Here is an 8352-nt window from a genome sequence, read left to right as displayed (position 1 = left end):
ATCTGATTTTAGTACTGACCATCTGATGATGTCCATGTGTAGAGCTGTCTCTTGTATTGTTGGAAGAGGGTGTTTGCTATGACCAGTGAATTCTCTTGGCAAAATGCTGTTAGCCTTTGCCCTGCTTCATTTGTACTCCAAGGCCAAACTTGCCTGTTACTCCATGTATCTCTTGACTTCCTACTTTTGCACTCCAGTCCCCTATGATGAAAAGGACATCTGTTTTTGGTGCTAGTTCTAGAGGGCCTTGTAGGTCCTCATAGAAAGTTCAACTTCATCTTCTTTGGCATTAGTGGTTGGTGCATAGACTTAGATTACTGTGATATTGAATGGTTTGCTTGGAAACAAACAAAGATCATTCTGACATTTTTGAGATTGCACTCAAGTACTGCATTTCAGGCTCCTCTGTTGACTATGAGGGCTACTCCATTTCTTCTAAGGAGTTCTTGCCCACAGTAGTAGATAAAATGGTCATTTGAATTAAATTCACTCATTCTGGTCAATTTTAGTTCACTGATTCCTAAAATGTTGATGGTCTCTCTTGCCATCTCCTGTTTGACCACTTCCTATTTACCTTTATTCATGGACCTACATTCCAGGTTCCTAGGCGATATTGTTCTTTACAGCATTGGACTTTACTTCCATCACCAGTCACATCCACAACTGGGCATTGTTTTTTTGCTTTGGCTCCATCTCTTCATTCTTCCTCAAGTTATTTCTCAACTCTTCTTCAGTAGCATATTGGGCATCTACTGACCTGGGGAGTTCATCTTTCAGTTTCCTATCTTTTTGCCTTTTCATACTATTCATGGGGATCTCAAAGCAGGAATACTGAATGAGATGTTATTTGCAGATGGAGAATTTGGGAAATGATTGGTCGTGAAAGTAAAGTCTCCATGAGTTAGATCTGTGCCCTTATTAAAGAGACCCAGGGGAGTTCTCTTTTTCTCTTTCTGTTACATTCAGCAAGAACACAGTCGTCTGTGAACCAGGAAGCAGGCTCTAACCAGACATTAAATCTTCCAGCATTTCGATCTTGGACTCCCTATCCTGTAGAGCTATGAGAAGTACATGTCTGTTGTTTACTCAGTCTGTAGTATTTTTGTTACAGAAGCTCGGACTAAGGCACACTACAATATCCCATTATTATGGCTACAATAAAAAGACTAGCAATACTAAGTGCTGTAAAAAGGGGGAGCCCCTGGAACCCTAATACATTACTGGTAGGAATGTAAAATAATTTCACCACTTTGAAAAGCTTTGTGGCAATTTTTTTTATAATGGTGTACACATTCAGTTCAGTTCAGTCACTCAGTCGTGTCCAATTCTTTGCAACCCCACGGACTGCAGCACGCCAGGCCTCCTTATACACATTACATTCAACTTATTAATTCCATTCATAGCTATTTACCCAGTTGAAATTGAAATATCATATGTTCACATAAAAACTTGTATGTGAAGATTCTTAGCAACTTCATTCAAAATAGTTAAAACAGGAAGAATACAAAAAATCCACCAGTATATAAACACGTAAACAAATTTTGGTATATCCGTATAATGCAAATACATCTCAACAAAACAGTGAACCACTGATAGACACTAAAAAATATTTAGCTAGATAATTTCATACTAACAAAAGATTCAGACACAAAGAGTACATTATATATGACTCTATACAGGACAGAAATGGTATGGACCTAACAGAAGCAGAAGATATTAAGAAGAGGTGACAAGAATACACAGAAGAACTATACAAAAAAGATTTTCATGACCCAGATAATCATGATGATGTGATCACTAATCTAGAGCCAGACATCTTGGAATGTGAAGTCAAGTGGGCCTTAGAAAGCATCACTACAAACAAAGCTAGTGGAGGTGATGGAATTCCAGTTGAGCTGTTTCAAATCCTGAAAGATGATGCTGTGCTCAATATGCCAGCAAATTTGGAAAACTCAGCAGTGGCCACAGGACTGGAAAAGGTCCGTTTTCATTCCAATCCCAAAGAAAGGCAATGCCAAAGAATGTTCAAACTAGTGCACAATTGTACTCATCTCACATGCTAGTAAAGTAATACTCAAAATTCTCCAAGCCAAGCTTCAGCAATACATGAACCGTGAACTCCCTGATGTTCAAGCTGGTTTTAGAAAAGGCAGAGGAACCAGAGATCAAATTGCCAACATCTGCTGGATCATGGAAAAAGCAAGAGAGTTCCAGAAAAACATCTATTTCTGCTTTATTGACTACGCCAAAGCCTTTGACTGTGTGGATCACAAGAAACTGTGGAAAATTCTGAAAGAGATGGGAATACCAGACCACCTAACCTGCCTCTTGAGAAATCTGTATGCAGGTCAGGAAGCAACAGTTAGAACTGGACATGGAATAACAGACTCCTTCCAAATAGGAAAAGGAGTTCGTCAAGGCTGTATATTGTCACCCTGCTTATTTAACTTATATGCAGAGTACATCATGAGAAACGCTGGGGTGGAAGAAGCTCAAGCTGGAATCAAGATTGCTGGGAGAAATCTCAATAACCTCAGATATGCAGATGACACCACCCTTATGGCAGAAAATGAAGAGGAGCTAAAAAGAAGCCTCTTGATGAAAATGAAAGAGGAGAGTGAAAAAGTTGGCTTAAAGCTCAACATTCAGAAAACAAAGATCATGGCATCTGGTCCCATCACTTCATGGGAAATAGATGGGGAAACAGTGGAAACAGTGTCAGACTTTCTTTTTTGAGGCTCCAAAATCACTGCAGATGGTGACTGCAGCCATGAAATTAAAAGATGCTTACTCCTTGGAAGAAAAGTTATGACAAACCTAGAGAGCATATTGAAAAGCAGAGACATTACTTTGCCGACTAAGGTCTGTCTAGTCAAGGCTATGGTTTTTCTAGTGGTCATGTATGGATGTGAAAGTTGGACTGTGAAGAAGGCTGAGCGCTGAAGAATTGATGCTTTTGAACTGTGGTGTTGAAGAAGACTCTTGAGAGTCCCTTGGACTGCAAGGAGATCCAACCAGTCCATTCTGAAGGAGATCAACCCTGGGATTTCCTTGGAAGGACTGATGGTGAAGCTGAAACTCCGGTACTTTGGCCACCTCAGGCAAAGAATTGACTCATTGTAAAAGACTATGATGCTAGGAGGGATTGGGGGCAGGAGGAGAAAGGGACGACCGAGGATGAGATGGCTGGATGGCATCACTGACTCGATGGACGTGAGTCTGAGTGAACTCTGGGAGTTGGTGATGAACAGGGAGGCCTGGTGTGCTGCGATTCATGGGGTTGCAAAGAGTCGGACACGACTGAGCGACTGAAATGAACTGAACTACGCAGGACAAATCTTATTTATAATGACAGAAAGTATCAGTGATTGCCTCTGGCCAAGGGAGAAGAGAATTTGTGTTTAAAGGGAGAGATTGATAAGAAAAAAAACAAAACAAAACTTCGAAACAGGCAATTATATGATTGCCTGTCCTTTCAATGTTTGGTAGATCCTTTTGTAACAGATTTGTCTAATAAGGATTATCTAACCCCTAGGGGCATATACATTTGATTATAGTATTTTGCAATTCTGTAAGGGTAGGTGTTGGTGAGTATAAAACTGACAGACAGTGAAGCAGATGATTCTGTTTCTGTAGCAATGCAGATAAATTTTGTCCTGTAGAGAGGCAAATTATTTTCATGCCATAGAAAACCTTACATGTTCTATAGGACACTGAAATTTTTATATGTAATTTATAAATCTTAATCTAGCATTCTTTTTTTCCATGGCTATAAATAATTCTATCTACCTTATACTTTTTTTAAATCAGCTTTACCATTTTGTTGATTCCATTAATAATGATTTAAACACATTTTCCATAAATATCATTCTTTAAAAACAGCCTTCTCCGAAGATTCCTATTGGTTAAAAAAATCAAATTACCACCTCATTCCTGCTGCCTGTTACTGTAAATGTACTTACATCATCTCTGAACCTATTTAAGCACTGACACTTAGCTCCTGCCATTCTGGATCCCATCACCCCTAACATATCTCATTGGCAGCATCTCCTGTGGTCATCAGTAATGAGTGACTAGAAAACAGTCACTACTAGGCTTTCTAAGGACACGGTGGTTGATGCCTTATTTAAGTCAGGATCTTTTGGGTCTCTTTAGAATATATGATGAGGTAATGCAACCCACTCCAGTGTTCTTGCCTGGAGAATCCCAGGGACGGGGGAGCCTGGTGGGCTGTCGTCTCTGGGGTCGCAGAGAGTCAGACACTACTGAAGCGACTTAACAGCAGCAGCAGCAATGCACAGATCATACATGATAAATATTTCAACACTCATACTTCCTCAGACTTTTAGATTCCTTCCTTTACATTAGGCCAGGGAAGTTCCAGATACCAACCTCTTTCAGTTTAAGTTTCAATCAACAACAAAACAAATTATTAAAGCTACTTCTAGCTGTTCAAGTTAATATATAAAATCTAGAATATCCAATAAATTTACTCATTTCAAAAATTGATTCAGTTGATAGTTGGATGGCATCACCAACTTAACGGACATGAGTTTGGGTAAACTCCAGGAGCTGGTAATGGATAGGGAGGCCTGACGTGCTGCAGTTCATGGGATCACAAAGAGTCGGACATGACTGAGCAACTGAACTGAACTGAACTGAGTGCTACATTCAGTCCTCCTTGGTCTAATACTCTTAAAAAACACTCCCACATCTGTTCCTCAGGCATCTGCAACATATATGGGAAAATTTTTGCAATTTTTTGGTAAATGAGCTGTCTCTTCCCTGCTCAGACTTTGCAACTGGCACTCTGAAAGATGCTGAGTAATAACCAGTTATGAGTTCACTGGCAATAAGGGTACTTGAGGGGTGGGGTCAGAGAAGGCAATGGCACCCCACTCCAGTACTCTTGCCTGGAAAATCCCATGGACAGAGGAGCCTGATGGGCTGCAGTCCATGGGGTCGCACAGAGTCAGACGCGACTGAGCGACTTCACTTTCACTTTTCACTTTCATGCATTGGAGAAGGAAATGGCAACCCACTCCAGTGTTCTTGCCTGGAGAATCCCAGGGACAGGGGAGCCTGGTGGGCTGCCGTCTATGAGGTCACACAGAGTTGGATACGACTGAAGTGACTTAGCAGCAGCAGAGCGGTGGGGTAGGCAGGTAATGGCCCACCAGTGTTTTCTACATTATAATCCCCAGAACCTATGCATATGATACCTAAGATGGCAAAAGATTTTTCAAATATGATTAAGTTAAGGATATTGAGATAATTACCCTGAATTATTCCAGTGAGTCCAATATAATCCCAAGGTTCCTTAAAAATGGAAGAGATAAAGGGAAGGAGAGGTCAGCATGATGGGATGTGAGAAGGACTCAGCCACCATTGTTAGTTTTGAAGATGGAAGATGGAAGATGGGGTTCATGAATTGCAAGTAGGTAGAAAAGGCCAAGAAATGGAATTTCACCTTAAGTCTCCAGAAGAGACTATAGCCCTGAAAAACTAAGATCCCCCAAGGCACATGATACAGCCAAAAAAGTAAATAAAAAATAAAATAAAGATTTAAAAAAACTGGAAACATTCCCACTTTTTGTAACCTGGCAAGTTTTGTTTTTGTTCTTACTTTCTTATAGAATTCCAGAAGGCAGTATATTAAAAATAATATACAAAATATGTGTCATTATCAGAGAATGTTTGCATTCTGATGCATATTTTTATTGTACTTTCAAATTGTCACCTTTTTCTTAAAAATAGTTTCCTCTAAAAGCAGAATTGAAAGAGACACATGTACCCCAATATTCATCGCAGCACTGTTTATAATAGCCAGGACATGGAAGCAACCTAGATGTCCATCAGCAGATGAATGGATAAGAAAGCTGTGGTACATATACACAATGGAGTATTACTCAGCCATTAAAAAGAATACATTTGAATCAGTTCTAATGAGGTGGATGAAACTGGAGACGATTGTACACAGTGAAGTAAGCCAGAAAGAAAAACACCAATACAGTATACTAACACATATATATGGAATTTAGAAAGACGGTAACGATAACTCTGTATGCAAGACAGCAAAAGAGACACAGATATATAGAATAGTTTTTTGGACTCTGTGGGAGAGGGGGAGGGTGAGATGATTTGGGAGAATGGCATTGAAACATGTATAATGTCATACAAGAAATGAATCACCAGTCTAGGTTCAATGCAGGGTTCAGGATGCTGGGGGCTGGTGCACTGGGATGACCCAGAGGAATAGTACAGGGAGGGAGGTGGGCGGGGGGTTCAGGATGGGGAACACATGAACACCCGTGGTGGAGTCATGTTGATGTGTGACAAAACCAATACAATATTGTAAAGTAAAAAAAATAACAATAATAATAATAAAAGAATTAAAAGAAAAACCTCAACATTCAGAAAACTAAAAAAAAAAGTTTCCTCTAGCAATAAGTTATACTGGATTTTATGAAATGTAGACATAAATATCAAAAAGCATATATCAAGAAAAATCGGTCCATTATACAAATTTGAAGGATTATTTTTATATACTGCTTAAAAATTTTCTACTAAGTATCTTTTTTCTAATCATACTTTCAAAGTATCAATATACTAAATAGTCCTAGAGTTCTTTCTACTCTCATGATCAAAAAAAAAATGACAAATCTCTTCCTGCTAATTATAAAGGAGAATGAAATCTATTTCATTTTTAGCATTTAAACATTTAGTACTGATTTAAAATCCAACCACAGCAGGGAAACTACTCGATTTCTTTCATACCAGCAAACAGATGGTGAAGTCAGGGACTCTGCGGTAAGATTGACATTTCTTTACACTAGTGGATTTTGTAGGCCACTCCCAGTCCCTAAAGCCACTTAAGTAGTCATTGTTTCTGCCTGTCAAGCAAGATAGTTGTTAGCCTCTGTGAATATTTCCCTAATAGCTCCACCAATCATTTTTATCTCTGCTGCCAACCTGAGATTTCATTAGCAAGAGTGAAAAATGCTCACAAAGTAACATGAAGAGGTACTGGACCAATTCAGTCTTTCTGAGGAATTTTTACTTATATCTTGTGAGAACTGTTACAGTCCTAGGAAAGACTTTGGAAATCACTATATATCTAATATTATTCCTCCCTCTCAATAAAAATAGTAATGTCTGTTTTCCCCAAATCATGGAGTCATCTTAGCTTTTCTTCTTCTCACATACCATACCCAAACATCAGCAAAGTCTGATGGTTCTACTTTTGAAATGAAGTGAGAATTTCACCCTTCTACAGATCCTGCATCAGTCCAAAGATCACCATTTCTCACCTGTTTTATCCTAATAGCTCCCACTGTATCTGCCTTCTTCCACATTAGTTCCACTATAGTCTATTTTTACACCACATACATAGCATGTTTTTTAAAAAACACACACCAGATTATCCCCTTCCTCAACTCAAACCCTCCAGTGTATGTCCATTTTATAGAGAAAAAATTCCAAAATCCTTATTAAGGCCCACAAAGCCCTTCATGACTGGTCTCCTGACAGTGTTACAGCTGCATCATTCTATGCAATTCCACAAACATGCAAAGCAAGCTCCTCCCTCGGCCTGAAATGTTCTTTCCTCAAATATTGCCCTGTCTCACTCTTCCACTTAATCTGTGTCTATAACTGAAGTGTTACTACATCAGAGAGGCATTTTCTGACTAGCTGAAACAGCACCCCTTTGAATTTCTCTGTCCCTTTCTTTATTTCTCATATTAGCATGCTCACCAAACACACATATATACACATGCATATGTATGTATACATGTGTGTAAGTATGTATGTAGAGACATGTACATATATATACACAAAAACTTAACCAAGCAAACTATAAAACTGTAAGATCCAAGATTATAAATTCCATGAGAGCAAAGACTATTTTATTGATTGCTCTGTGCCCATAATAAGGCACTTATCAGACCTAAGATAAGGTCTGAAACATAGTAGGCACTTAATGAACTTTTTAAATAAATGAATGAATTTTTACTAAAAGAATATACTCCAGATAAGAGTTTATACACCTATGTATTTAAGAGAAAAAGAAAGCCCAAGATGCAACAGAAAATAAGAGTATCTTTCAAAGCTCAAACATTAAGTGGAAGGACATGATGAATTTATACAGTGAGTATGTGAATAAAACACAATGAATTATTTTTATCTGACTAGTCTGTTTCTGAATTTATGCTCCTGAAGAGTCACCCAAGAAGCAGGTAACTTAAGCAGGGGCTGACAGATCCCAGCTGTGTAACGATGCCTCTTTTCATCCACTTCTCCCTAGCACCAGAAAAGGAATATTCACCATCACTGTCTGCTGTCCTCTAATTT

The sequence above is a fragment of the Oryx dammah genome, unplaced genomic scaffold (genome assembly GCF_014754425.2).
Source record: "Oryx dammah isolate SB20612 unplaced genomic scaffold, SCBI_Odam_1.1 HiC_scaffold_4, whole genome shotgun sequence".
Taxonomy (NCBI): Eukaryota; Metazoa; Chordata; class Mammalia; order Artiodactyla; family Bovidae; genus Oryx; species Oryx dammah.
The sequence above is the reverse complement of the archived record's forward strand: the minus strand, read 5'-3'. Positions refer to the sequence as shown.